This window comes from Oryctolagus cuniculus, chromosome 17 (assembly GCF_964237555.1).
Source record: "Oryctolagus cuniculus chromosome 17, mOryCun1.1, whole genome shotgun sequence".
Lineage (NCBI taxonomy): Eukaryota > Metazoa > Chordata > Mammalia > Lagomorpha > Leporidae > Oryctolagus > Oryctolagus cuniculus.
In genome coordinates, this window is record NC_091448.1 from 42,551,498 (window position 1) to 42,568,804 (window position 17,307).

At 56.6% G+C, this 17,307-nt stretch overlaps 1 protein-coding gene across 2 annotated transcripts in view; it reads right to left on the bottom strand.

The window, feature by feature from the left end:
* RAB11FIP4 (RAB11 family interacting protein 4) overlaps window positions 1-17,307 on the bottom strand; it is a 115,445-nt gene that overhangs the window by 43,949 nt on the left and 54,189 nt on the right. The window lies entirely within an intron of this gene.

Here is a 17,307-nt window from a genome sequence, read left to right on the forward strand (position 1 = left end):
CGAATCAACACCAATAAGCCTCCCCACAATATGGCAATGAGAAGGCTTGGATTCGGTTTGCCTGATAGGGCTTGTAAGCACCTGCAGGCAGAGCAGAGCATGCGCTGCAGGGCACCGAACACAGGCACGCATCAGCGCCTAAAAATCTCCTCACAACATGGCGAAGAGAGGACCCGGATTCGGTTTGCCTGATTGATAGGACTTGTAAGAACCTGTGGCAACTCTAGCAAGTAGAGCAGAGTGTGTGCCGCGGGACACCGAAGACAGGCGCGTATCAATGCCAAAAAATAAAAAGAAAGGGGGATCTGTGGGGAGCAACCCGGACTAGACTGAGTTACTGGAATTAAGACTTATTCTATGCATCTGCTCTCCCACAATATGGCACTGGGAGAGAAGAAAACAGCTTCTACACAGCTGCCTCCAGTTCAGCCAATAAACTGTAGGACTTGCTCCTGATTGGAGGAGAGCAGCGTACTCGGCGTGTGGGCAGCCGAGTTAGGATTGGCGGAGAAGGACTATAAAGGAGGAGAGAGACGATATGCACCAGGAACATCTAAGGGGAACATCTAAGAGGAACACTTGTGCAGCCCCCGAGAGAGCCGGCCGGCGGTGTGCCGCTCCCCTGCGGAAGTGGGGAAAGTGGCCAGGGGGAACCGCCCTTCCACGGAGGTGGAAGGGACAGTAGCCAACCCGGGAAGAACCAGCAGCAAACCCGGGGAGGGCCGAGCAGACAAAAGAACAGCGCAGGGTCCTGTGTCGTTCCTCCACAAAGACGGGGAGCGACAGGCACTAAAGCTGGGAGGGATCCTATCGTAGGAACCGGCAGAGGACAGAAACGACCACCCACAGTCACAAAGCTAAGTGCAGAAGGAGCCACGTGACCCAGGAGGGGGAGGCGGCTGTGAGTGGCCAGGGAAGGCTATTTGAGCACCAACTGTTTTGCCACTGGGCAGACTCCTATTCATCTTTCAAAACCCCACTCTGGTGCAACCTCCTCGTCTCCTCTGGTGATCACAGACTATCCTGTGGTTTCATGCTCCATGCACCGAGAGGAACACTGGTGCTGTCAGGATGGGCCCCTGCCAGGTGCCCCACCACGGTCGCAGCGAGTCTGACTCGCAGTCCCACTTGGGCGTGTCTGGGGCCCTGGCTGTGGCCGAGCACCACTCACAGCCTGATCACAGCCTGTGAATTAGCAGGGGCCCTCTCTCCTGAGACGCGCATGGCAGAGGAGAGCAACCAGGGTGGGAGAAAGGCCTCCTAGGAGAGCCAGCCGCCCCTCCCCCGATGGCACCAGCTCTCAGCGCAGAACAGACTCCCCTCTGCCTAACAGGAGCCCTGGACGGGGGCCCCCAAAGCCGAGACAGATCACCTTCCCGTACTTGTTATTAACAGCAGCAGCCAACTGCTGAACACCTGTGTACCTGTCACTTCATCTCTTCTGGTTTGTTTATTTATTTATTTATTCATTTATTTATTTATTTATTTTGACAGAGTGGACAGTGAGAGAGAGAGAGACAGAGAGAAAGGTCTTCGTTTTGCCGTTGGTTCACCCTCCAATGGCTGCCATGGCCGGCATGCTGCGGCCGGCGCACTGCGCTGATCTGATGGAGGAGCCAGGTACTTATCCTGGTCTCCCATGGGGTGCAGGGCCCAAGCACTTGGGCCATCCTCCACTGCACTTCCAGGCCACAGCAGAGAGCTGGCCTGGAAGAGGGGCAACCGGGACAGAATCCGGCGCCCCGACCGGGACTAGAACCCGGTGTGCCGGCGCCGCAAGGCGGAGGATTAGCCTGTTGAGCCGCGGCACAGGCCCTCTTCTCGTTTATTTTAATCCAACAGTCTTGGTGGGGTAGATGTTACTACAGGCATAGTCCAGGAGGGCACGGTCTGCACCCAGGACTCCCTGCTGCCTCTCTGCACAGTCAGCTTAATAACACCAACCAGGACTGTCTGAGAAGCTGCCGAAACTCATTAATAAGGATGACAAACACTGGGAGCTATTAAGGGCCTCAAGCGCTTCCTCATCGTCCTTGGGGCACAGGTGCCCACTGTCTAGCTCGGCGTTGTCTCAATCAGCCGCAGCCCACACCAGGGCTCTGTGATCCACCCACACGCCCCTCCGCGACATCACCTGGGGCGCATCCTGCCCAGGTGACGGGGTGAGACTGGCCTGCTGGGCACCCCAGCTATCGACTTGGCTGCTGCCTTTTGCCCCAGTTCCAAGCCCATGGTGATGCATCCTGTCTTTCCCAGGGTGCCACTGGGTGAGGCCAGGGGTCCAGGGAAGCAGTGTTGGTTGATCCCAAAACTGTGCTGAGGGACACCCCAGGCCCCTGTGAAACCTCAGAGGAAATTCTCCATGGCCCCGGGGATGTCATGGGACACCTCTGAGGGGAGAGGCCTGCCTCACTTTGCTTCTCCCAGGTTTCGTCAGGCACACGGCTTTGAATGGGACCCTCCTTGGGTGACAGTCCACGACACAAGGGCTCAGTGTCCTGAGGCACACACTCCCAGGCCGCTGTCACACGCAGGCAGCTGGCATCCTCACTGCAGAGGCAGGACTGCAAACGCACCTGTGCGGCTCTAAACACTCCCCAGGATATGAGCTCATTCCAACTCTGACAGCAGCAGCCTGTACTCCCACTGCACAGACGGGGAAACTGAGACTGACAGAGGTCACTCAAGGACACACAGGCAGTAAGTAGAAAGCCAGCATTTGAACCCAGGCAGCCCGACTCCAAAGACTGTGCACTTTACCATTATACTTGACAAAAGAGAGGAGGGGGCTCACAGTTGTAGAATAACTCCCCCAAAGTACCGACAGGGGAGCTGAGACCATTCATTCATTCATTCACTCATTCATTCATTCATTCACTTACTCAAACAACCTTCCCTGGGCAGAACCTGCGTATCAGGCACTGGGCTAGCCCCTGGAGACAGAGAACGAGAACTGGCCTCAGTGGACCTGCAGCCCCTGTCCAGGCCTCTAGGGCCCCAGAGCCCTGTCTTTCTCCGTGCAGTATCCCCAGAACCCTAGGGCTGTGCTGTCAGCAGGTGCACTTCCCGTCGTGGGGCACGTGTACATGTGTAGTGGCTGGGATGTGAGCTCACCAGCCGCTGCCTCAGCTGTTCCCACCAGCTTTGTGTGCGCCCAGCCACGGTCTCCTTCTATGTACAATGGGCCAGGGTGGGGGGTGTCCTGTACCCCACTCTTCTCACTCCAAGCCCAGGCTCCTTCCTCAGCCCCACGGCTGGGCACTGAGGCTGTGTTCTGGCCGGGACAGCCCCAAGCCCTCCTTAGCAACCCTCCTTCCCTCTGGCACCCCTTGCCCCGGGCCTTTTCCTGCCTCTGTTCTCAGCTCCCAGGAGGGCCCTCCGGGGCTGCACTTGAGGGAGGTGATCACTACTCCCGGGGCTTCAGCCACTGCGCAGAGGAGAACGGCTCTTGGCAAAGAGAATGGCGAGCACCGGGGACTTCACAGCAGAAGGAGTGTGGATATCAGGAGGACTCGAACAGAAGGGCTCATAATCCCACCTCGAATGCAAATGTGATCTCCCACAACTGTCTCCCAAGTTATCTTAGTGGTGCTGGAATGAAACAAAAAAGCCACCCAATCCACAACGAACAAGTCACCCCCAAAACAACACTGGTGAGGCCACAGGCACTGCACTGTAGGGAAGGCGGGGGCAGGGACGCTGGCTGCGCAGTCAGGCCTGGGGCGGCTCCCAGGCCACAAGCTCACTGGGGCCTGCCCAAGTTTATTCCCTGGGTAAACAGGAGGCTGCCAGGGCAGATGGGATGGGCTCTGCGGGAGACTGGCACACACAGCGGCTGCCCCTGGGCTCAGCAAAGGAAAACCAAAGGCGCCAGCCCTGGGACCCTGAGCCAGTGCTCCTCCAGCTTAGAAGCAAACCACAGCCTGGCAACAGCTCTGGGGTGGCCTGAAAGAGCCACTGTGTTCAGGTAGAAACTGGAGAGGCTGGAGCCAGAGGAGGCCAGTGCAGGGGGAGAGACAGGCTGCTCACGGGTGCCCTCAGAAAGAAACCTTTCTTCCAGGCCAAGTCCCCTGGCAGCCTCACCAGACCACAAGGCCACGCGCATAGGGCAAAGTCCTCTGGCGCCCAGCCAGCCCCGGCTCCAGCCCCTGCTTGCTACTTCCCAGCTGCAGCTTTGCCTGGTCCCCCAGGCCTCAGTTTCTCATGTGAACAGCAGGGTTAACAAGAGCAGTAACAATAGTCCTCTCTCACGGTCTGCAGGGGCTGAGGTCTGTACATCGGCCACAGACACTGTACCAGTGAACACTGAACCACCGCTCCTGGAGGAATACAGGGTCCGAGTCCCACAGCCTATCACCGCATTCTTGTCAACTGATCACTACACAGCCTGGTTTGATGTGTGCCTCTGTTTAAAGATAGCACATCCGACATCTGTGATTGATTTGCTAACACTGAACTTGCGATCAATTGCACTGTAACTCACTCATGCCTGAGTGAAGTTTATCTAACACCATCATCTTGCCACAAGGCACCATCATAGCTGTTTTGCACCAAGGAAAAGCCCAAAAATGCAGAACATGTGACACCAAATCAAACACCAAGGGGACACCTGTTCGCAGTATGAGAGCTGAAATAAGACAGCGGCTGGCACGTTGTGGCACAGCAGGTTAAGCTATCGTCTGTGACACTAGCATCCCTTGTGTATGCCAGTTCCAGTCCTGGCTACTCCCCTTCTGATCCAGCTTCCAGCTAATGTGCCTGGGAAAGCAGCAAAAAAAAGATGGCCCAAGTGCTTGGGTCCCTGCCACCCATGTGGGAGATCTGGATGGAGTGCCAGGCTTCTGTCTTTGGTCTGGCCCAGCCTTATCCACTGAGGCCATTTGGGGAATGAACCAGTGGATGGAAGATATTTCTCTCTGTCTTGCCCTCTCTCAGTAACTCTGCCTTTCAAATGAATGAATCTAAAAAAAAAAAAAAAAAAAAAAAAAAAAAAAAAAAAGCAAGCCAGCAAGGCCACAGATGATGTTGACAGGGCTGGGAGTCTTGATTTTGGCATCAGATACAGACACAGCAAGTAGGCAGATGATACAGAATGTGAAAATAATGAGGATGGCCCGTGTCTGTCACGGGGTTATGGAGGGATGGGTTGGGGGGAGTGGGGGGAGTTGTTAAAGTGACAGTGCATGAAGCTCACCCAGCATGGCAGCAGCTCAACACATATTTTCATGTTGCTATTATCATGTCTCTACACCTTTGCTGTTCCCTCTCCTTGGAGTGTCTGGCTTAAAAAAAAAAATCCCTCCCTTAGGGTGGGCATTTAGAGTATATGGATTAAGACACCTGCACCCCACATTGGAGTGCCTGGGTGTGAGTTCTGGCTTTGCTCCCAATTCCAGCTTCCTGCTAATGCACACCCTGGGGGGCAGTAGTGATGGTTCAAGAAATGGAGTTCCTGCCACCCATGTGGAAGACTTGAACTAAGTTCCTGGCTCCGGTCCTGGCTACTGTGAACATTTGGAGAGTGAACCAGGGACAGAAAGCAATCTTTCTCTGTCTCTCTACCTTGTAAATGAGCTGACAGTATAAAAACATCTCCCTCCCTAAACACCCCAGCAGCTGAGATGAATTAACTCGAGTGGCACAGAACGTTATCTTACCCGAGAGGCAGCCAGGGCAGCATGCAGCGGGGCTCTCCTATTAGCACTTCCTTAGTGCCGCTGCACCTGCCTCCCCGCACGCCCCAGCTCGGGAAGTTGGCCTGCCCTGTGCTTCAAGCATCCCCTCTTCTCCTCCCTGGGTCTCCCAGCCCGTGGCTCTCACTCTCAGTTCCATCACTTGCTGATGCCTCCCCATGCTCTTGTCCAGCTGGCCTCCTCCCTGAGCGCCAGACCACTGTACGTAGCTGCCCAGGAGGAAGCGGGCTGTGGAGAATCTGAGGGACGAAATGCAGTACGTGACGGGGGTGGGATGGGGCAGAGGTGGGAGAAGTGCTGATTCCACTGAGGCTCCAAGGCTGCATCTTTCAAAGGTGTCCCCGAAGGAGGCCAGGGGGCAAAACCCTCTGTTCCCTCGTGGACCAGCCCTGAGATGCAGACTGCCCCAGGAAGGGCCTGCAATCCTGGGCGAGGTGTTCCCTTGGCTCCGGCGAAGGCTGTGCTACAGCAATACTTCCAGTAAGGGGCCGGCGCTGTGGCATAACAGGTTAAGCCTCCGTCTGTGGTGCCGGCATCCCATATGGGCTGCTGGTTCAAGTTCCAGCTTCCTGCTAATGGCCTGGGTAAGTAGTGGCGGATGACCCAAGTCCTTGGGCCCCTGCACCCATGTAGGAGACCTGGAAGAAGCTCCTGCTCCTGGCTTTGGATCAGCTCAGCTCTGACCATTGCAGCCATGTGGGGAGTGAACAAGGGATGGAAGACCTCTCTCTCTGTCTCTCCCTCTCTCTGTCTATAACTGTGCCTCTCATATGAACAAATACATCTTAAAAAAAAGAAAGAAAATAAAATACTTCAAAGTACTACAAGCAGGAGAAGAAGGGCCTGGGCCCTAAACACCGCAGCCTGGGGACGGCTCCAGATGAATGCTCATAGGCACCTTGAATCAACACCAAATGTGCCTCTAAGGCCTGCTGTTCCTCCCCCTACACCCCCCAGCAAACAGCACCAACACTGAGCGCCTGGGAGCAGCCCCTTCGGACTGTCTCCTGCACCCCATGTGTGCGGGTTGCACCCACTCCAGCCCAGCCGACAGCCTCTCACCCCTGCCTCCATCCTAGACCAAGCTACTTCCTTTTACCAGGACACCTGCAGCCTTTGAGCCAGGCCCGCCGATCCTGGCCCTGTCTCCCGGGACACGTGACAGGGATCATTTTAGAACACGAAGCAGGTCTTGTCTCTTCCTGGCACAAAGCCTCACCTGGCTTCCTGGACACCTGGAACACACTGCAGCTTCTCACCTGTGCCCGCAGGCATCTCTGCCCCGCCCCTGCTTCTGTGCCTCCCGTCCCCTCCCTCAGCCACAGCGTCCTTCCTGCCAATTCTCAAACCAGCCACGCTCCTCCCCACCTCCGACCCTTACTTCCTGCCAGGCTCGGGTCACCTCCTCCTGTGGAGGAGCCAACTCCATCGCGGTCTGCCCTGCACTGTGCTTTGTCTCTTCGTCTCTCTCTGCACGCACAGTGCTGACTTGCTTTCCTCGTCACGGTCTTGCCCTCCTCTCCAGGACACCAGTTCTTTGAAGGAAGGGACCTTGTCTTTCCCTTGGCAGGTGGGTCCCTGCTGCCCAACCTGTGCTTGGACAGTGAGGGCCTGGCACCTGGCCCGGCTGCTCATAAGGACCCGAGATGACAAGTGCTGGACACAAGTGTTAGGCAGAGGCAGCACGAGGAAAGCCACCCAGGAGGTGTCTGTGAATGAGCTTTTGGATTTAGTAAACTGAATCGTATGTATTTAAGGTACACAACACAACCTTGTAAGATGGAGACGCCCTACAAAGGGCTACTATGGTGGAACAGGTGAACCTGTCCACCTTCTCACACACTTAGCTGGTTTTCTCCCCACTGTGGCCAAGAGCAGCTGTAGCAACTCATTTAGCACAAGTCCCGAGTACAGGGCAGTGTTACTAACCACAGTCCCTGTGGTGTGCACTGTCTCCTTCTACTTGTTCACCCCATTTACAACTTTGCATCCTTCAGTACACCTCACCCCATCCGCCCCTGTCCCCTCCCCGCAGCCTGACTGTGGCCCTGGTAGCCGCTGCTTTATTCTCTCTACACCAGGCCTGACTTTAGGTTCCACATCCACGTGAGGTCACGCAATCGCTTCCTTTCTGAACAAATGACGACCATGACCGAGCTTTCAACGCCCAGGGTGCCTGCTGCTCCCTCATCAGGTGCCCCAAGAATGCACACCACCGGGCGGTGCAGGCTCTGGCCTGCCCCCAGGGGTGCTCAGCTGAGCCTGGGGGAGTCGACCTTTCCTGCCTCCTGACTCAGTGTTTGGGGGCTGAAGCCAAGCTACCTCACCCCCTTGAGGCTGGAGCCAGCTAAGGGTTAACTGGGGAAGCTGAGAAAAGCAAATTCCAGAACTCTGTCATAGTTTGTCTCTTTCTCTCGGTCTCTGCCTCCCTGATCCAAGACCTTGAGGCAGGAGACAAAAAGGGCTGATGAAGATGAGCAAAAGGAATTGCACGCTTGAAATACCTTCGCTTAGAGGCTGTGTGTAAATATGACAGCCAGAGGACCTATACCCTGGGGGTCCTCACAGCCACTCCAAGGGCCCCTCGCCTGTAGAAAAATACAGGGTTTTTCACATTTGGGGCCTTGAGTCTCAGCTCAATCTGAGCTCGGATTCTTGGCCTGCAGCTGCCCTCCTAAAAAAGTACCTTCTCCTGTAATAAGCTTTTTTTTTTTTTTTTTTTTGACAGGCAGAGTGGACAATGAGAGAGAGAGGCAGAGAGAAAGGTCTTCCTTTTGCCATTGGTTCACTCTCCAATGGCCGCTGCAGCCGGCACGCTGTCACCATGCTGATCTGATGGCAGGAGCCAGGTGCTTACCCTGGTCTCCCATGGGGTGCAGGGCCCAAGCACCTGGGCCATCCTCCACTGCACTCCTGGGCCACAGCAGAGAGCTGGCCTGGAAGAGGGGCAACCGGGACAGAATCCGGTGCCCCAACCGGGACTAGAACCCGGTGTGCCGGCGCCGCAAGGCGGAGGATTAGCCTAGTGAGCCGCGGTGCCGGCCGTGTAATAAACTCTTGCTGTTCTACTGATCATTTGTGTGAGCTTCGTCCAGTTCATTGGCTGATGCTCACAAGAACCTGTCCTTGGTCCTCACCTTTCTACCGTCTACTCCCATGACGCCCTGACAGTGCCCCCTGCTTTCCCACACCAGTCCCAGCCCAGTCTGGGGCTCGCCATCAGCTTGAGCAGTGGAGCTGGGGAGTTTGTCCACGCCTGGCGCTGGAGCTTGTGTCTGTCAGCACCAGCTGTCACCGAGCGCCTCCAGCCCGGCTCGCCAGCTCCTGCTGAGGCCTGCTCGAGGAGCACTGAGCACATGGCACCTTCTCCTCCAACACACCCAGCTTGGAAGCTGAGCCCTGCCACTCACTAGTGGGGTGAACTTGGGCAACCTGTTGAACAGGTCTGTGATCTGTGAAGTGGGAATAATAATAGCACTCTCTCCCCAGGTTCTGGGGGTCCTAAGTGGGCTAGTGTCTCCTGTGACCTCGGTCTATGTCTCCTGGTACCACCAGCTCAGCGCTGAGCCACCTGAGCCAACACTAGAACCCTGGATGCTTTTTTAAGCTCCTATTTCCCAGATGTACTTTCATTACACAGGACTTTAAAGCGTTTGCTTCCATGTTAACAAGGGCTAATAGAAACATGAGAAATGTCTGGGTTTAAAAAACTAAAGCTAAGGCTGGCATTGTGGCACAGCAGGGTAGGCTGCCACTAGTGACACCAGTGTCCTTCATCAGGGTGCCGACTGAGTCCAGTCGTCCGCTTCTGATCCAATTTCCTGCTAACACACCTGAGAAGGCAGCAGAGAATGGTCCTGGGTCCCTGCCACCCATGCGGTAGACCTGGATGGAGTTCCTGGCTCCTGGCTTTGGCTTGGTCCAGCCTGGCTGTTACAGGCGTTTGGAGATTGAAGCAGCTCCCTCCCTCTCTCTCTCCCTCCCTCTCTCCCTCTCTCTCCCTCCCTCCCTCTCTCCCTCTCTCTTCTTCCCTCCCTCTCTCCCTCTCTCTCTCTCTCTCTCTCTCTCTCTCTCCCTTTCTCCGTCAGTCTGGCTCTCAATTAAATAAATACATACATACTTTTTAAAAAAGTATTTATTGCTATTAATATAACTGTGCCAAACTGCCTCACTGATAGGCACACAGCAACTGCAAGAACAGAGATTAGAATACGAAAAAGTCTTTCATGCTCTTTCTTACTGTCTCAGAGAGGCCTTTCCTTACACCCCAAATCACACTGATCTTGTTTTTCTTGCCTGGACACCGCCTCGCTGTCTCACAGCGCTGGTCATTGTTCCACCGGGGATGGCCTACTTGTCCCATCCTGGTTGTCTGCACCTCGCTCCCAGACTGAGAGCTTTAGCTCGGAACGGCACCTGGCCCATCGCATCCACTGAGCATTAGGGGAGCTAATGAATGAATGTATCAAGTGTGCGGCACCTGCCAGCTCCGTGTTTGGTGCTCACTGGGCAACACTGCCCAAGCACACTCAGAGCCAGGATTTAGGTGCAGGCGTGCCTCTCTCCAATGCCCCCTCCATCTGCTTAGCCCTCCCAAATCGTGGGAAAGAAGCCTAGGGCAGTGGTGGCATGTGGCTGGCCCCAGCAGCTCTGCAGCTGTGCGGGCTCCGAGCAGTCAGGGAGAGAGGAAGGAAAGAGAAGCCGTGGTCAGGAGGGTCCCACGTCCAGAGTCTGGTGCCACAATCACCAGCCACTCGGCATCAGAATCCTGCTAAGTCTGCCCCCTCCCCCACCCCACCGCCTCTCATGACCCAAATCTATCGTCTGCCTTTTCTAGCTCCTGAAAGAATCAAGTACAAACTGCAACAGGCCGCCCAGCTCACCCCAAATAAACCTGCTCTCTGTCCCCTTCCCTTCCTGGGCCCCTCCTTTGGGACTGCATGGCTCGGACCAGCTCTCACGCCAGGCGAGGGCAAACAAGAGCTGGCACGCTCACTCTCGGGGCAGCGCCGCCCCCACCCCCCATGTGGTTCTGCAAACGGCCGGTTTCAGCTGCCTGGGCATTCAGTTACCTTCATTAGAATGGGCCCCGCGAGCTGGCCGGGCACTGCCCGCTCGGGGCAGATCCTATCACAGCAGGGATGAAAGCAGAGAGGGAAAGTAGCCACAGAGCTGCTCCAGGCCACCGAGGTGGGAGGGTGCGGGGGAGGAGGGGGCGCAGGGCCCCCCACAGTTCCTTAATCCTCAGGGCATCCTGAGTGATGCCACAGAGCCCATTCCAGGGGCAGCACTGTCAGTGGGGGCACAGGCCCGCCACTGTGGCCCTGGACCAAACTCTGCATCGGAACTGCTCCGAGGAGAGAATCTAGGAGAGAGAGAAAGATCGGGGGCGGGGCTGGGAGAGCGGAGGAGCGGCAGCTTTCTGGAACACGCTGGAACACTGGAGGCAGAGATGAAGTTTAAGGACACCAGCCTGAACACTGTTTTCTTCCCCAGACAAGGAAGTGGTTTTTTGATGCCATGACCCAGGAGCATAGCTGTTTGAAAACATCTCCCTAGACCAAAATGCAAGGAGTCTAAGTGTAAATGCTTCCAGAAAGGGCAAGAAGATTTTAGTGTAAACAGGCGTTGGCAGAAAGAAATAGTTGTCCTAGGGCTGGTGCTGTGTGCAGCGGGTTAAGTCGTCACCTGCAACACCAGCATTCCTCACATAGACACCAACTCGAATCCCAGCTGCTCCTCTTCTGATCCAGCTCTCTGCTAATGTGCCTGGGAAACCAGTGGAAGATGGCCCAATTGCTTGGGACCCTGTACCCACATTGGAGACATAGGCCAGGCTCCTGGCTTTGGCTTGACCCTGCCCCAGCCATTGCAGCCATTTGGGGAGTAAACCTGTGGATGGAAGATTTCTCTGCCTCTCCTCCTCTCTCTGTAACTCTGTCTATAAATAAAAAAAGTTGGGCTTTGGGTTGGAGGGTGGCAGCACCCCCAGAGGCCTGTGGTCCCCCTTTGGGACTTCTGGGGCCAAACTCTATGTGGCCACTTGGTTTCCACAGACTTGGCCTTCCTGGCTGGTGGATTAGGGACTTTGTCCCAAGCGTAGAGTGTATGTCGGGGAGTACATGGGGGTGCAGGGTGGACACAGGGAGGGGCTTTTCTTGCCAAGCTGTGATCCCCCTTCAGGTGGCCTACCCAGTGAGGGATGTGGGGGACGAACTTAAAGCCCCAGCAACTGAGCTTCTCCATGGGCATGTGGCCCTGCACAAGTCTCTCAACATTCTCAGTCTGCAAAATGGGCAACACTGCTGACATTGCTGCCATACCTACTCTGCACTAGACGCTAACCTCAGCACCTCGGCTATGCTAACTCATTACATCCTAGTAACACCTTAAGAGGGAGGCATCACCGCCCTCACCCTGACCCGCAGGAATACAGGTGATGTCCGAGGCTGGACAGGCCGGAAACGCAGCTGGGCAAGAGCAGCTCGGCCGACGCACGACCAGCAGAGAGAACAGAATTTCAAAGACCTTGGGTTTCCGTGAAGACCAATGAAGCAGGAGTATCGCGGCACCTCCCTGGTACTGCTCCCAAACCCCTGCACCTAATTTTACAGAACTGCACCCAAACTGAAGGCACTGCGAGTCCTGTGAAGCCTTCGTAGGCCCCCGGCATGTCAGCGATGGCCAGGGACAGGAATGGACAGGAGGGCAGTGGCACTGGACAAAGCTGAGCGGGGGGCAGGGAGGAGCTCCTGCCGATGCGGCCTGGAAGAAGGCTGGACTTGATCCAGTGGAAGTAGGAAGCCACTGGAGAATTTTAAGGAAGAAATGAAATTTGACTTATATTTACTGAGGGAGACACATATTAACACTCTAATACAACCCAGTGTCTGACCACAGATGGATTAATAAGTTGAGGCATATTCATAAGGGGACCATTTGAGAGTGGTGAAATGAATGAATCAGTGGTATGTATGTCAAGGTAGGTGAAACTCAAAAATAGGACATTGAGCAAAAGAGCAAATTAGAGCAGTCACATATAGGACATACGTTGCCTTTCCCACAGGTGAAAAAGCGAAGGCGACAGGTGAAGAAAGGCCTCAGATCTAGAAGTGGAACTTGGTCCAGGACCAGCAGGGTCCAGGGTCCACGTGCTTAGCCATGCACCTGCCCCGTCCCCCTGGTGCCCACTGTTGGCAGGTGCACCGGGCCGGGGGGATGCTGGCTATGCAAGTAGATCAGTCAGGGCTGGGATTCGTGAGTGCTGAATTCTGATGCAGGACTAGAGATGAGAGGCCCAGAGCACAGGTCTGGGGATTTGCAGGCCAAGGAGGAGAGGCCACAGCTGTGATTCTGTATCTTTGGTAAGGCAAACTAACAGGTTTAGGATGCAGAACCCAGTCCACCCCAGACTCTGAGCAAGTCAGTGGGGCCTGGGAATCTGCACATCATACAGACGTACCCACTGGCCGAGAGCAGAGGCCTCTCGAGTCCTTCCTGGCTGCAGTAAAGGAGGTGAGGGACAGCCTCCGGCCTGCAGCCAGGAGAATCAGGCTCTGGTCCAAGTCCAGCATAGCCTTAGGGAAGTCCCAGACCCTCTGCAGCCTCAGTTCCCCATCTGTGCGATGAAAAGTGTCACCCCACACCGTCTCCCCAACTCTGCCCTCAGGCCCTGGCTGGGACATCCAGCACCCGCCTCGTGGGCTCTGCTGCAAGGGGCGGCGGTGCAGATGCTTCTTCCCTTTGACTCTGGGCTCCCTGAGCGCTGGCCACCTTGACAGCACAGGTCTCCTTGCCTCACACACACACGCGTGCAGAGACAGTCATTGTGGGCCTTGCAGAGGTGGAGACACAAAGAAGAAGCAGAGAAAGGTGCCTGCTGGCAGCTGAGGGCCTGGGGCGTGGGCGTGGCCAGCGCTCTTGCTCCTTGAGGCCCTGAGATGCTGGGGCGGGCTGAGATCCCTGGGGCCTCTTGCATCTGTGTCAAAAGTGAGAGATCTTAAAGAGAGCTCCAAATAACTGCTCTAGCGCCCACCACGTGCCAGGCACCGTCCGGGGCTCTGCCACCTTCTTTATCTTATGGGGTCTGCCTGCCAACTTGCAGGAGGAGGGTGCTGATGAGCCCAACTTCCATACAGGGCAACTGAGCCTCAGAGAGACTAAGGGGGCCGTGACACGGAGCTGCCTCCCAGAGGGTGTTCCTACACAAAGGGACTCTCCATGCTGCTGCCTCCCCACTCATGGCTTAAGCTTTACGGGGTTCAGGGGCTGCAGAGACCTGAGCTGGCAGCCTGCAACATGTGTGCACAGGTGGCCTCGGGCTGAGAACCCAGTCGGGGTTTGTGTCTGGAGAGGGACCAGAGCTGAGTCCGATTGGGAGCGAGTTTTGAAGGAGATGGAAACTAACCCAGCTTTGCAGCGAGCTGGCTCTGGGGCTGGGACGGTGCCTCTTGTTCTCCCTTTGCCTCACCGGGGCTGTTGCAAGAATTCCTTCTTCCTTGAAAATTTCCAAGCTGATGCTCCAAGCTGACTGTCTGACGTGAACCCATCCATGAGGCTGCCACACATCCAAGCCACCTGGGAGGGGCCGGCACTGTGGCATAGCTGGTAAAGACACTGGGGGAATGACCCAGTACATAGACGATCTCTCTGTACCTCTGCCCTACAAATAAATAAATGCATCTTTTACAAACAAGAACAAAAAACTACCTGGGAGTTTTGTAGAACCCCATCGACTGGGCCAAACTGCAGGCCAAAGAAATCAAGGCCCGAACACCGAATTTTTTTAAAGCTCCCCACGTGATCCCCGTACGTGGCCAAGGCACAGACCCGTGACCTCTAACCTTCTGCAGTGTCGGACTCAGGGGTGGGGTGTTGAGCCTCCAGTTCTTCGTTTCCATTTTAAATACATTTGTTTGCTTGTTGGTTTTTCCGCATTAGAGAGACAGGTCTCCCAGGTGTAACTTCTCTACCAGGCTCAAAGACTAACCTTTAATGGCCCACAGACCGGAACCTGAAGTGACCACCCCCCTCAGCCACATGCACACGAGCCAGGCCTCAGGAACTTGCCTGACCTGGCCCAGCACGGGCCGTGCCTGGGGAGGGGGCAGGGCTGCCCTCTGCCCTGGCTGGCACCAGTCCCAGAGGGTTTTTTTCCTCTGTGGAGGTGCACAGGGGAGGGCTGGCGGTGACGGAATAAGAAAGGAGCCCTGAGGCGGCCGCCACTTTGCAGTCGCTCTGTGTCCTTCCGTGCGCTCACACGAGCTCTGTGCACCCCCAGGAGGGCACAGTAATACCAGCTGCCCCTCAGCCTGGAACAACCGAGGGCCCCTCAGGGACACAGCCCCTGGAAAGGCAGGGCTGTGGTGCAGGGGGAAGCTGCTGCTGGGGTGGGGGCGCTGGGAGAGCCTGGGCTGTGGCGACGGGGTGGGCTGCCCCATGGAGGGTGAGTGCTGCTGGGGGTAGGCGGAAGGGAACTCTGGGAGAAGGAAGGGCCCAGGCGAGGCCCAGGCGCAGGAAGGGCAGCAGGGCCTGGGAGGCCCCGGTGCATCCGCCAGGACGCAGGGGAGCTGCAGAAGGCCAGAGCTTCCCGCAGTCGCTCGCTTGCTCAGCAAACCCTCGCAGGAGGTCCAGAAATGCCCGAGAGAGAGCTCCGGCTCCTGGAGCTCAGCCCAGCGATGAGAACCCCCCACCTGCAGGCCACTTTACCCCCACCTTACAAACGACGATGCTGACCCCTGAGAGGCTAAGCCAACCGCCCAGGGTCACACAGCCCATCCGTCTCAGAGGCAGGATTCCATCCCAGGGCCCCTGCACAGCTGAGGGCACTGTAAACTGCTCTGGTAACTGGCTGGGGGAGAAGGGGCATGGAAGAGGGTGGGGCCGGGGAAATGACCCAGAGGAGGGGCTACAGGGGCAGATTAGAGACGGGAAGTCAGCACAGAGACGGTTGCAATCCTCCGCCACCCAGGACGAACAAGGGCTGGGACTAGGACTGCCATGGTCAGTTACCCCAACTGTGCACTGTACAACTTCCGGGAGTGCTGTTCCCACAGACTACAGTAAGGCTATCTATCACCCCTTGGAGTGTAGCACCGTGATCTCGGCTAACAAACAGAGGGACCCGACGCACACACGTGACTGGGTGTTTGGCCGCAGCTTCTGGGTCTCTGGGTAATAGCAGCCAACCAAACCCCACACTGTTATCACTGCTCACATGTTGTTTCCTCCTGGGGAGGAAGTGACAACCACACCCCAGATGTATTTCATATCACGCCCTGGGCTGCCTGCAGGGCCCGCCCGTTCTGCATTTCTAGAGTCCAAGGAGCCCACACAGGCAGCCAACTGTCTCTGCCTCCGGCTGGGAGGTGCCAGGTACTCAGGAGCATCTTAAAGAGCCCCCCCAAGTCCCACAGCCTGAGGCCGTGCCTTCCCCTGGGCACAAGCCAGCCTCCCTTGCTGAGCAGGTCCTGCCTCAGTACCCCATCCCCTTGAAAGAAGGTTTATTTATTTTCATCTACTTGGAAGGCAGAGAGCGATAGAGACAGATCAAGAGAGGTCTTCCATCTGCTGGTTCACACTCCAAATGGCCACAACAGCTAGGGCTGGGCCAGGCTGAAGCCAGGAGCCAGGAGCCAGGAGCTTCATCTGGGTCTCCCACGTGGATGCATCCTCTGCTGCCCCCACCCCCACCCCGGCACATTAGCAGGGAGCTGGATGGGAAGTGGAGCAGCTGAGACTTGAACTGGTGCTCTGGTATGATGCAGGTGTCCCAAGCCGTGGTTTAACCTGCTGTGCCTCAGCACCGGCCCTCAGGATCCCCCCTGCACAGCCCCGCACAGCCCCACACGGAGGCGCGGTGCCAGCTGCCTTCTGCACGCCATCAGGGAGCTGCGTGTCAGGGCCCTCTTTGCTCAGGCCAGAGCCCACCTGCGAGGCTCTAAAATCTCCCAGGCGGGGGCTGGGGAATTCTGCCCCCCCCCCCCACTCTCCTCTGAGCCACAGCCTCCGCCTCCCCAGCACTGTGCCTGCCGCTGCTGAGCTGTGCACACCCCTCAGGGCAGAGGAGCTCTCTGGTCCTCTCCTAGCTGAGGTAGAGCAGTGAGGAGAGACCTCAGGCCAAGCAGGGGTGTCGGGGCCAGACAGGCACAGACGGAAATCCTGGAGAGCTGTTTGAGTCTCAGCATTGCTGTCAGTTAAGTGGGTTTACCAGCAGCTGCATGGCAGGGTTGGAGTAAGGAGACAGCGGGCAGGAGTTCAAGGGGACCTCCAAGCACCTGTGCAGCCAGGGCCCCTCCATCTGTGCTCCCCACTCAGCGTTTGGTCTGCACTTGCTGAGGACAGGATTCCGCTGGAGGACTGAACTCCACACAAGAGAGGGCAGAGACAGGAGGCAGGCAGAGGGGGGAAGCGGGGAAGGAGGAAGGAAGCAGAGTCAGGGCCAGAGGCGGAGACAGTGACACACATGCAGGCAGAGAAAGAGGCCCAGAGACAGAGAGACAGGGTGAGGGTGCCAGGCCCTGCAGCTCTGGGGTGTGGGCACCTCCAGGTGGGCAGACAGGCAAAGTGGCAGAAAGGCCATGCCCGGCTCCCAGCCTCAGGGATGTAGCCCTCA